This window comes from Gorilla gorilla, chromosome 8, assembly GCF_029281585.2.
Source record: "Gorilla gorilla gorilla isolate KB3781 chromosome 8, NHGRI_mGorGor1-v2.1_pri, whole genome shotgun sequence".
NCBI lineage: Eukaryota > Metazoa > Chordata > Mammalia > Primates > Hominidae > Gorilla > Gorilla gorilla.
This window is the reverse complement of record NC_073232.2, coordinates 27,915,705-27,927,490: the sequence shown is the minus strand read 5'-3', so window position 1 is coordinate 27,927,490 and position 11,786 is coordinate 27,915,705. Positions and strand designations below refer to the sequence as shown.

General features: G+C 35.1%; 1 long non-coding RNA gene across 1 annotated transcript; it reads left to right on the top strand.

Annotated features, from left to right (window-relative positions):
• The first annotated feature begins 1,528 nt into the window (after positions 1-1,528).
• LOC134759170 (uncharacterized) lies at positions 1,529-11,759 on the top strand. Its single transcript, XR_010135102.1, has 3 exons — positions 1,529-1,766; positions 8,425-8,566; positions 9,995-11,759. It is a non-coding gene; the product is annotated as an uncharacterized lncRNA (long non-coding RNA).
• Positions 11,760-11,786: the final 27 nt, after the last annotated feature.

Genomic DNA, 11,786 nt, shown 5'->3' with positions numbered 1-11,786 from the left:
AAGAGAATAAAAGCAGGCTGCCCTAGCCAGCATTGGCAACCCACTTGGGTCCCCTTCTACACTGTGGGAGTTTTGTTCTTTTGCTCTTTGCAATAAATCTTGCTACTGCTCACTCTTTGGGTCCACGCTGCTTTTATGAGCTGTAACACTCACCGCGAAGATCTGCGCTTCACTCCTGAGCCCAGCGAGACCACGAGCCCACCGAGAGGAATGAACAACTCCAGATGCGCTGCCTTAAGAGCTGTAACACTCACCGCGAAGGTCTGTAGCTTCACTCCTGAGCCAGCAAGACCACAAACCCACCAGAAGGAAGAAACTCTGAACACATCTGAACATCAGAAGGGACAGACTCCAGACACACCACCTTAAGAGATGTAACACTCACCGCGAGGGTCCACGGCTTCATTCTTGAAGTCAGTGAGACCAAGAACCCACCAATTCCAGACACAGTAGTACCAATAACAAGAGGAAAATGAAGATGAGATTCGAAGTAATTTGTACTATTAAATGAAATGCCAATGTTGTTGTATATCTTATAGACATCTGTCTAGAATTGGAATTAAAAGCTTATTATCTTAGACCTCTGGAAATGAAAGGGATGATGATGAGTTTTGGCCATCAGTAAATTGACAATCTGAAAACAGCATAAAAATTGGCAGAAAAGAGAAAAAGAAAAAGCCTTTGAAAGGATGAAATATGAGATAGTGGGCTGAGTTGAAACTGGAGTTTAGGGTTGTCTATGCCAGGAAAGTCCCTAAGAATGATTTCATGTCCGTTTCCCATTAATATAAGCAAACGCAATAGATGATTCGTCACTGTTTTGTAATTGCATGAGCCACAGGGATATGCTTCCTGGGTAAGTTAATCTTGGCAAGTAACATAAGCTAACCAAACACATTTTTGCTAAGAGTAGTTTGTATCAGAAAAATACAAAAAATATGATTGTAACCATGAAAATATTTTTCTTGCATGCATTATACCCTCAAATTCCCCCATTTCAAGAAGAGTTAACAAGACAAGCTAATCTAAGAGTACTTTAATAATGTCTGATCACTTTGTTATTTCAGACTCTGATTATTAGAATAATAGACCAGACAGGGTACAAGGCAATAAGAAGGCCAGCAAGAAAACTATGTTTAGATGGGTAAATAGGTCCTCATGGAAACCTTCCACACATAACTAGTAGGTGACTGCATCGTTCACCCAATTTTATCTTTTAAAAATCCTGTTTTGGCCGGGCATGGTGGCTCATGTCTATAATTCCAGCACTTTGGAAGGCTGAGGTGGGAAGATCACTTGAGGCCAGGAATTTGAGACCAGCCTGGGCAACAGAGCAAGACCCTGTCTCTATAAAAAATAAAATAACAAAAATCTTTTCTTTGTTTGGGTTCTATTTGGTATCTGATAAAAAAGAAATTCTGAAAGATATCAGAGGAAACAAATACCTTATCTACCAAGGAGCAAAGACAAGAATAACATCTGACTCATCCTCAGAAACCACACAAGCAATAGGAGAGTGGAGTGAAATATTTAGAGTATTGAGGGAAAAATAACTACCAAACTAGAATTGAGAACCCTGAAAAATTTGCTTTCAAAAGTGAAGGAGAAATAAAGACTTTTCAGACAAACAAAACTTGAGGAAATCTGTTGCCAGTAGACTTGCCTAGCAAAAAAAAACGTTGAAAGAAGTTATTTAAAGAGAAGAAAAATAATATATGTCAGAAACTTGGAACAACATAAAAAAAGAAGAGCACTGGAGAAAGAAGGTAAAATATAAACCTTTACTTTTCTTATTTTTAATTGAGTGAACAGACACCAGATTATTCAAAATAATAATGGAAACAATGTGTTCAATTACATGTGTTTTTATGTGTGTTTTATAAATTAAAATATATAACTATATTATATATAATTATATGCAAATTATATATAATGATATATGTGCAATATAGTTATACATACATAATATGTACTCATATATAATTTATATATACTAATATATTATTTATAAGTTATAATAACCATAATTACATATATGTGTATATACTTATGTATCCTTATGCATAAATAAAATGTATAAGTGAAATGAAAACAGTGATGATACAAGGGATGGAAGGGAGGAATTCGAATTATTTTGTTATTATAAGGCACTTACACTACCCACAAAGAAGTATATTTGGATTAGTTGTAAATGCATACTGTGAACTCACGGGCAACAACAAAATATAAGTATATATATATATATATTTATAATGAGAAAGGAAAAAAATGGAATCATGCGAAATACTCAATTAAAGCCAAAATAAGCATAAAAACAGAAGAAGACAAAAATAGGAACAAAGAATAATGGCAGCAAATATAAAACAGTAATGAAGACAGTAGATATTAATCTAGCTATATCAATAATCACTGAACACTAATAATTGAAATATACCAATTAAAAGACAGAGATTGTCAGAGTGGATCAGAAAACAATAACCAACTATATGCTACCCATTTTAAATATAAAGACGTATAACTACGTCTTTATTGATTAAAAATAAGTGGATGTGGAAAGATAAACCATGCTAACACTAATGAAAAAAAAAGTAGAAGTAGCTATATTAATTTCAGATACAGCAGATTTCAGAGCAAGGAAAGTTATCAGAGATAAGTGGGGCATTGGCAAATCAAACTCAAAATGTATTTGAAAAATTACATACCAGGACCAAGTGGGATTTATCCCAGTTATGCAAGGTTGATGGAACATTTGAAAATCAATTAATATAATCCAATATCTCAACAGACTGAAGACGAAAAGTTACATGACTATATCAATAGATACAGAAAAAGCATTTGACAAAACCTAACACTCATTCATGAAAAAACCTCTCAGTAAACTAGGACTTATCTACAAAAAAATATACAGCTAACATCCTACTTAATGATGACAAAGTAGAAGCTACTGATAACAGTATAGACTGAGGTCTTGCTAAGATCAGGAACAAGGCAAGAATGCTACATTTCGCCACTGCTTTTCCACATTGTACTGGAAATCCTAGCTAATGCAATAAGACAAGTAAAAGAAATAAAATCTATACAGTTGGGAAGATAGAATTCAAACTGTCTTTTTTGATAGAGGACATGATTATGTAGAAAAGCAAAACAAAAACAAAAACAACAAAAACTTCTGGAACTAAAAAGTAATGATAACAAGTTTGCAGAATACAAGGTTAACATACAGAAGTCAATTGCTTTCCTATATGCCAACAATGAACAAGTAGGATTTGACATTAAAAACACACTACCATTTACATTAGCCTCAAAAGATAAAATACTTAATTATAACTCTAACAAAATATGTACAAGACCTATATGAGGAAAACTATAAAATTCTGATAAAAGACATCAAAGAACTAAAAATGGATAGGAAGACAATGTTGTCAAGATCAGTTCTTCCCAACGTGATCTGGAGATTCAATGCAATTTCAATAAAAATCCCATCAAGTCATTTTGTGGATATTGACAAACTGATTCTAAAGTTTATACAGAGGCAAAAGACCAGCCAGAATAGCTAACAAAATATTGAAAAACGAGAATAAAGTCAGACAAGTGACAGTATCAGAATTCAAGACTTACTATAAAACTACATTAAGCAAGACCATGTGGCATGGACAAAACAACAGACAAACTGGTCAATGGAACAAAATAGAAGCACCCAGAAATAGACCTACATAAATATGGTCAACTGATCTTTGATAAAGAGTCAAAGGCAATACCATGGAGAAAATACAGGGTTTTGTTTTTTTTTCTCCAGCAAATGATGCCAGATGAACCAGACATGCACATGTTAAAAAAAGAAAAAAAAGATCTAGACACACAATTTCCACACTTCACAAAAATTAACTCAAAATAGATTATAAACAGAAGTGTAAGATGTGAAACTACCAAACACCTAGAAGATAGCATATGAGAAAATATAGATGACCTTGGGTTTGGCAATGACTTTTTAGAGACAATACAAAAGGCACAATCCATGAAAGAAAGAATTGCTAAGCTGAACTTCATTAAAATTAAAATTTTCTGTCCTGCAAAAGAAATTTTCAAGAGAGTGAGAAGACAAGTCACAGACTGAGAGAAAATATTTGCAAAACAAAACATAACTGCTAAAGGAGTATTACCAAAATGTACAAAGGATGCTTAAAACTCAACAAAAAGAAAACAAGCAACCTGATTATTAACTGGGCCAAAGACTTAACAGACACCTTATCAAAGAAAATAGATGATTAATAAGTATATTAAAAGATTTTCCGTATCATATGTCATCAAGGAAATGCAAATTAAAACAACAAGGTGATGTCACTACATGTCTATTAGAATGGCCAAAATCCAGATACTGAGACCATCAATGCTGTCAAGGATGTGGAGCAACAGGAAAACTCCTTCATTTCTAGTGGGAATGAAAATGGGTGCAGCAATTTCAGAAGACAGTTTGGCAATTTTCTACAAAAATAAACATACTATTACATATGATCCATAGTTGAAAATTTATGTTCACACAAAAACATACACATGGATATTTATAGCAATTTTGTTCATAATTGCCAAAACTTGGAAACCACCAAGTTGTCCTTCAGTAGAATGAGTAAATAAACTGTGGTATATCCAGACAATGGAACTTTATTCCGCACTAAAAAGCAATGAGTTTCCAAGCCATGAAGAGACATGGAGGAACTATAAGTGCACATTACTAAGTGAAAGAAGACAATTGAAAAGACTACATTCTATATGATTCCAAGTATATGATATTCTGGATAATACAAAACCAAGGCAGTGAAAACATCAGTGGTGTTTAGGCATTTGCAGGATTAATAGAACACAAAGTATTTTTATAGCAATGAAACTACTCTGTCTAATACCATAATGGTGGATGTACATCATTATAGATTTATCCAAACCCATGGAATATATAACAGCAAGAGTGAAGCCTAATGGGAACTATGGACTCTGGGTGATAATGACATTGTCAATGTAGGTTCATCAGTACAATAAATGTACTACCCTAGTGGGGGATGTTGATATTGGAGGAGGCTGTAGCTGTGTCAGGGATGAGAGTTTATAGGAACTCTTTATGCCTTCTGCTCAGTTTTGCTGTAAATCTAAAACTCCTCTAAAGAATAAAGTTTGACTTTAAAAAGTGCTGACAGGAAAAAAATAGAAAATGTTAACAGAAAGTAGAGTTGGTGCTTGAGTGATGGCTCACAGCATGGTGGAGAGAGAGTTCTTCCACGAAATAATATCAAGGTGCATCAGTAACAATACAGACTGAGATGACCTGAATTACTCTTTTCACTATAAGCAACTAGGAATTCTGGACAATTTACAAAAATGGTCTAAAGGATTAATAAAAAATACTAGTCAAGCCTGTAATCGCAGCACTTTGGGAGGCCGAGGCGGATGAATCACTAGGTCAGGAGATCGAAACCATCCTGGCTAACACAGTGAAACCCTGTCTCTACTAAAAATACAAAAAATTAGCCAGGCGTGGTGGTGGATGCCTGTAGTCCCAGCTACTCAGAAGGCTGAGGCAGGAGAATGGCGTAACCAGGGAGGCGGAGCTTGCAGTGTGCCGAGATCGTGCCACTGCACTCCAACCTGGGTGACAGAGGGAGACTCTGTCTCAAAAAAACAAAAAAGCAAAAAATTACTAGTCCAATTCAAGATATAGAAAGGAAACTCTCAAGACTGTATCAAGTTAATGTATTTAATTTACACCACTATCACGTGAGATGGGTTGCTATTACTATCCTCATTTTACCTGTCAATAAACTGGGGCACAGAAAAATTGAATAAATATCCCAAGGTGACCCTAATGGGTCTGCTGGTTATCAGAGCCAGGATTTGAACCCTGATATATTGGCTCAGAAGACTATACTTTTGAATGCTGAACAGTAAACCTCTCTCTAGCTAACTGGTAAAGCACAGCACTCCAGCCTGGGTGACAGAGTGAGACCCTGTCTCAAAAAAATAAATGAATAATTTTTCGAGTATAGGACATTACCCTACTTTTATTCTTTGGATAAGTGACTCTCAATAGTCATGATTTTCTACCTTTCTTTTCTAAGCAATTATGATGAATTTAATGTATAATCATTTTTCTGATCACATTTTCTTGTAGCCCCAAAAGAAAGACTGAATAAATAGAAAACATATAGAACTGGGCCGGGCGCGGTGGCTCACACCTGTAATCCCAGCACTTTGGGAGGCCGAAGCGGACGGATCACGAGGTCAGGAGATCGAGACACGGTGAAACCCTGTCTGTACTAAAAATACAACAAAACAAATTAGCCGGGCGTTTGTAGTCCCAGCTGCTCGGGAGGCTGAGGCAGGAGAACGGCGTGAACCCGGGAGGTGGAGCTTGCAGTGAGCCGAGATCGCGCCACTGCACTCCAGCCTGGGCGACAGGGCGAGACTCCGTCTCAAATAAAAAAAAAAAAAAAAATATATATATATATAGAACTGTATTATTTCTAAGAAGAGTATAAAACTCTAGAAATTTCTCTTAAAATAACATCATTTTCTATTAATACATTCTTGGCAATTTTGATTATCAGCATTTATAACTAAAAGTACTATAATCCTTTATTTAAAATAGAGGATTAAAAAATATTTTGTATAAAAACTACACCCACCTAAATTTAATTATTTTGAACACTTCCAAATGTGTAAAAGTGAAAAAAAATCATGTAATTATAAAATCAGTAACATTAGGTAAGTTCTAAAACCTGTCCGGAGTGCCAAAGTCCCAATTTAGAAGAAAGTTAAAAAACTTTTAAACTATTATGATTTTTCAAGTACAGATATTGTACTGCATATTTATTGGGTTCTAGCTACTCACAGTCATTTCACTTTCTTTGATAAGAACAACTGAATTTCCTTTTGTGGAGTTATTTCTTCTGTATTTTGATATTGTCAGAAGGAATTTTAATCAATGTATCTTGCCATCCCTTAGACAAAGGGTGGGAATTTAAATCCACAACATGATACTCTATCCCTGTATTTTGAACCTTGAGAAATGTTAAGAAAAGACTGGAGCTGGTCAAAACTTATTTATAACAGCTGTGGTGACCAGGGCATACTGTTCCTACCTGGTCTAATTTATAGTTGCTGCTACTAGCTCTTCTAGTCTCCATTCATTGCCAGACCCAGTTCTTCAAACTTTCCATCAATTTGTCAGCTTTGAGATTTTCTTTATTCTGCTCTTAAGTTTCTTTCTTTCTTTTTTTTTTTTTTTTTAGGTTTGCCAAGTTTGTTTATGTTGCTTGCAACTGAAACAGGCCTGTTTGAACCAACACTTGAAAATAGATATTTCAGTGGATTATAATGATAATAATGAAATCATCATTTACTAAGAGGAAACACAGAAATTACTCAAAAAAAATATTACATCCATACCATGAGCAAAGTATGATATTGGTTAGGAAACCCAGAGTGACCACAGAAGTCAGAGGCAGCTTATAAAGGAAGAACAAAGTCCTAGATAGTGAGAAAGAAGCGACTGAAGTCATAGACTGCAGGATGAGGATGACCAGGCAGCCACGTGAAATCAATAGGGCTTAAGGAACTCGAAATTGACTGTAGGAGCAATACTCTGGAGAAGTGTAACAGCTCAATCATTTCTAAACTCCAACACACCTAAAGGATGTTAAAAGAGATTCAGTTTCAAAAATCTAATGTCAATATCATTTTACTTTTCAAGTCTAAAATTTGTCAGACTGTCTGTAAACTTCATAAAAGTAGCAATGTGATTTTGAATTCATTGTAAGGAAAAACAGAAATATACATATGCCAAATTCATCTTTGTCATAATACATTTGCTCCTTAGGTACCTATAGGAAACTTACAGTCAATTATTGATAACCTTTACATTTGCAGTAGCATAGACAGTCACAGTGGTCACAGTAATCGAGGTCAATATTCTGTTTTTCTTGCAAGAGTTTTTTTTTTTTAAGATAGCAATTAATGTGATTTGATTTTCCTGATTTTTGATGATCGACTTTTACTAAAGGGAGCAAGGGACACGCAAGAAAGGAACGACAAAATGGAAGAAGCATGAAAAATTCACAAACTGTACAACCATCTGCTGCAAATTGAGAGTTGCCTGTAAAATGGCACTCAGTTGTAGAGGAAGGAAAATTAAACGGAAAAGGGAATTATTCAAATAATCATGTAGCTGCTATGGCCACATAGCTGTGATGACCATATGGCATTGTCTCCTACTCATACGGAAGACTCTGAACAAATAATACAACCAAATGTTTAGTCCTGGTTGAAGATTAAGTCCTTAGTATGGCATGACAGAAATGTCGCGATTCCTCTTGTTGGTTTTATGAGTCTGGCTTTGTAAAGTTAAAGATTCTGAAAACTATTTTTATTGTTTTGCAGACCCAATTCAGCTAGAAGAGAAGTTCAATTGTCATCCTATCTCAATCTTATAGTCTTAAAGAAAATTTCTTCAAAAATATTATATCAGCTGCTTTCTGCAATTGAAACATATTTTCTTAAGAGACAACATAATCTTGAAAAGGTAATGAGAGGGCACTTCTACCCAAGCAGAAGAACAGATGAGGACTATTTACTCCCTACATCTACATGGATGACATTTAGACAATGTGTTGAAAAGTAATTGAACAAAAATGGAAACAAATAGGCCTTTTATTTCAGAACCTTTCCCTCAAAAATGGTCAGGAGAAGGAAGTAAGACAGAAAAGCCAATAGTCATTCAAAGACATTGATGCATAACCAAACTGTGAAATATTTTTATTCACAGAAGCATCTAGTTTTTTTCTCCTAAATTGAAAATCATAATTCTGAACCTCATATAGATATCTATGGCACAGATTTTTTTAATATTTCAGTTGAGAAATTATTCTAGCAAAACTCATATTCTTCTGATTTCTGTCTTTCAACACATCCCAAAAGGTATAATGTTATCTTACAGTGTCTTAGATGTTCCCTCCAGATTGAAATTCTAAGGTCCTTTCTTTTTATTAACAAGAAACTCCCAACCAACAGAGAAAACTACATTTATTCTTATATTCTAGAGTTTGGTGGGGAAAAGCTTCCAAGTTCGATTAAGTTGAACATTTCCTTTGAAGATATCCAAATCAATGCAATCCTGCAGAAAAGAGATTCCTCACTGATTTCATTATTCTAGAGCAGAGATCACCAAGCTCTTACTGTACATGGTTAGAGAGGAAGTATTTCAGACATCGTGAGCCACCCAGTCTCAGTCATAGCTACACAATTCTGCTGTTTTCATATGAAAGCAGCCATGGATTTGACTCCCAAGGCACAGCGTGTCAATCCCTGTCCTAGAGTATTACGGTGTTACAACATCCATCAAACCACGTTGAACTGGATATTTGCCGTTTAAATAAGTTGAGCAGAATATTTCCACAAGAAGAACCAATAGAATGTAAGAGTCAATAATTTCACCTGTTTTATTCTGATAAAGAGGTCACCTATATTATTTCAATAAAGGGGTAAACTCTTACTTTTTAGGCTGGCTAGTTCCAAGTTATCTTTGTTAGGATATATTATTTCTTTCAGGTGGACTAAGGCAAGATTTCTGCCCTTAAAATTAAGTCTGATGGATAAAGTATTATATATTACATATACACTAAATGTAAATATATATAATATATAATATTCCATTGCATATATATATAGTCTGATGGATAAATTTTTATATATCACAATATATAAATATGTGTATAATATTCCATTGTGTGTATGTATATATATACATATATATACATATATACACACATATATTTTAACAGATTTTTCTCTTTTTAATAAGAGAAAATAAAAGAAATTTTTATAAATCACAATATACAAATATATGTATAATATTCCATTGTGTGTATGTGTATATATATATATATATATATACATACACACATATATTTTTAACAGATTTTTTTTCTCTTTTTAACATTCTTTCCAAAAGTGACCAGTGTTGCTGAGTGACTCAAGTAACTGGTGGCTTTTCCTGTGCAGCTGGCTTCTGGGGACTGTTCAGGTAAAGTTGGAAGATGATGCAGAAACAGCATTATTGGTCTGTTCACGGTCTCCAGCACTAGCATCGGTGGCTGCTGTGGCATTTGTGGGGATTGAAACAGCTGCTTGAATCCAAGCATGAGGAGGCATAAGGATGGTAGCCAGAGGTAGATTAGTTGGCAGTTCTTGAGTGGTGAAGTTGAACAGTGGAGGTGTGTCTCACCCATTTGGTAGTTTGACATTTGGATCCTGTAATTCATCAAAAAATGAATGTGCACAAACTTCCAGTGGTGCCAGTCGAGAGTTGATGTATAGTCCAGCAGACGGCTACACAGTGCAATTGCTTCCAGTGGAGTTCAGGGTCAGAAGACTATAGTCCAAGGATGTGTCTTAATTTGAGGGAATTTAAATTCTGTGTAGTTTGGGTTCACTTCTCTAATTTGCTCCCTTGTTGGAGTTCCCAGGTCCTTGATTATTACATATATGTATACAGAACACACACACAATGGAATACTATTTGGCAATAAAAAGAAATGAAGCATTGAAACATATTACAAGTTGTCTGATCCTCAAAAACATTATACTAAGTAAACGAAGCCAGATGCAAAAGACATATATTGCATGAATCTTATATGAAATATCCAAAACAGGCACATCTATAGAAAAAGAAAGCAGATCAGTGGTTGTCATATTATGGGTCAAAGGGGATAATGGGTAAGAATAACATAATGGAAAAAAAAAGAATAACATAATGGGTATGAGGTGTTCTTGGGAGGTGAAGAAATAATTTTGGAACTAGACAGTGATGGTGGTTGCACAACATTGTGAGTGCAGTCCCTGAAATTGTACACTTTAAATGGAATTTAAAGTATACAATTGGAATTTAAAGTATACAATTGCCCTAGAATTGTACACTTTAAATGGCTAATTGTATGTTATGTGAATTTCACCTCAATTATTTTTAAAATGTCTGTTGCCTAAGTCTGCCTTTTAGCTTAAAAACTTCGAGCCTGTGCAATGCAAATATTCCTTGTAGTAGTGCTCTTATAATTTATTTATAGTGTCATTCTTTAAATAAATGTATACTGTGTTCTCTCACAGACTTGGCACCGGAGACACAGTGGTGACAGACACTACCTTTGCCCTCATGAAAGTGACAAACTAGAGGTAATAGACATCATATAAGTAAGTAGAGTTCTACAAAGTATATATTCTAGGGATAGAGGAACATATAAAAAATTGACAACACAGACTTATTCTCATGTGGGAAGAAGACCGTTGAGGTGTAGGTAAAGTTAGGGTAACGTTTCCCAAATACACTAAAGGATTTGTAAGAGCTCACCAGACCAATGGGCTAGGAGCAGCCTATGGAAAGGTGTGCAGCAAAACAGATGCAAGTGGGCCCGTAGTTTGCCAAGGAGAACATGGACCTCTCAACACCAGGCTGGAGAAGAGACAGGAGCCAGTTCATGCAGCATGTGTGTGACGCTTTAATGATTTCTATCTATATACTAACATCAACAGGAAGACACTCCAGGATACAGGCTGCTTTTTAAATGATCTCTGTGACTGTGTGTTCTGGACTGGGGAAGAACAAGAGATGATGTGAAAAGACACATGAGGAAACTATTGCAAAGAAGTTAGGGGAAGGTAAAATGTTCATAACCAAATGAATGATATATACCTCCATTGGCAATAAAGGACCAAATACTTCATTTCTATTGTCCAAAAGGATCTTTCAT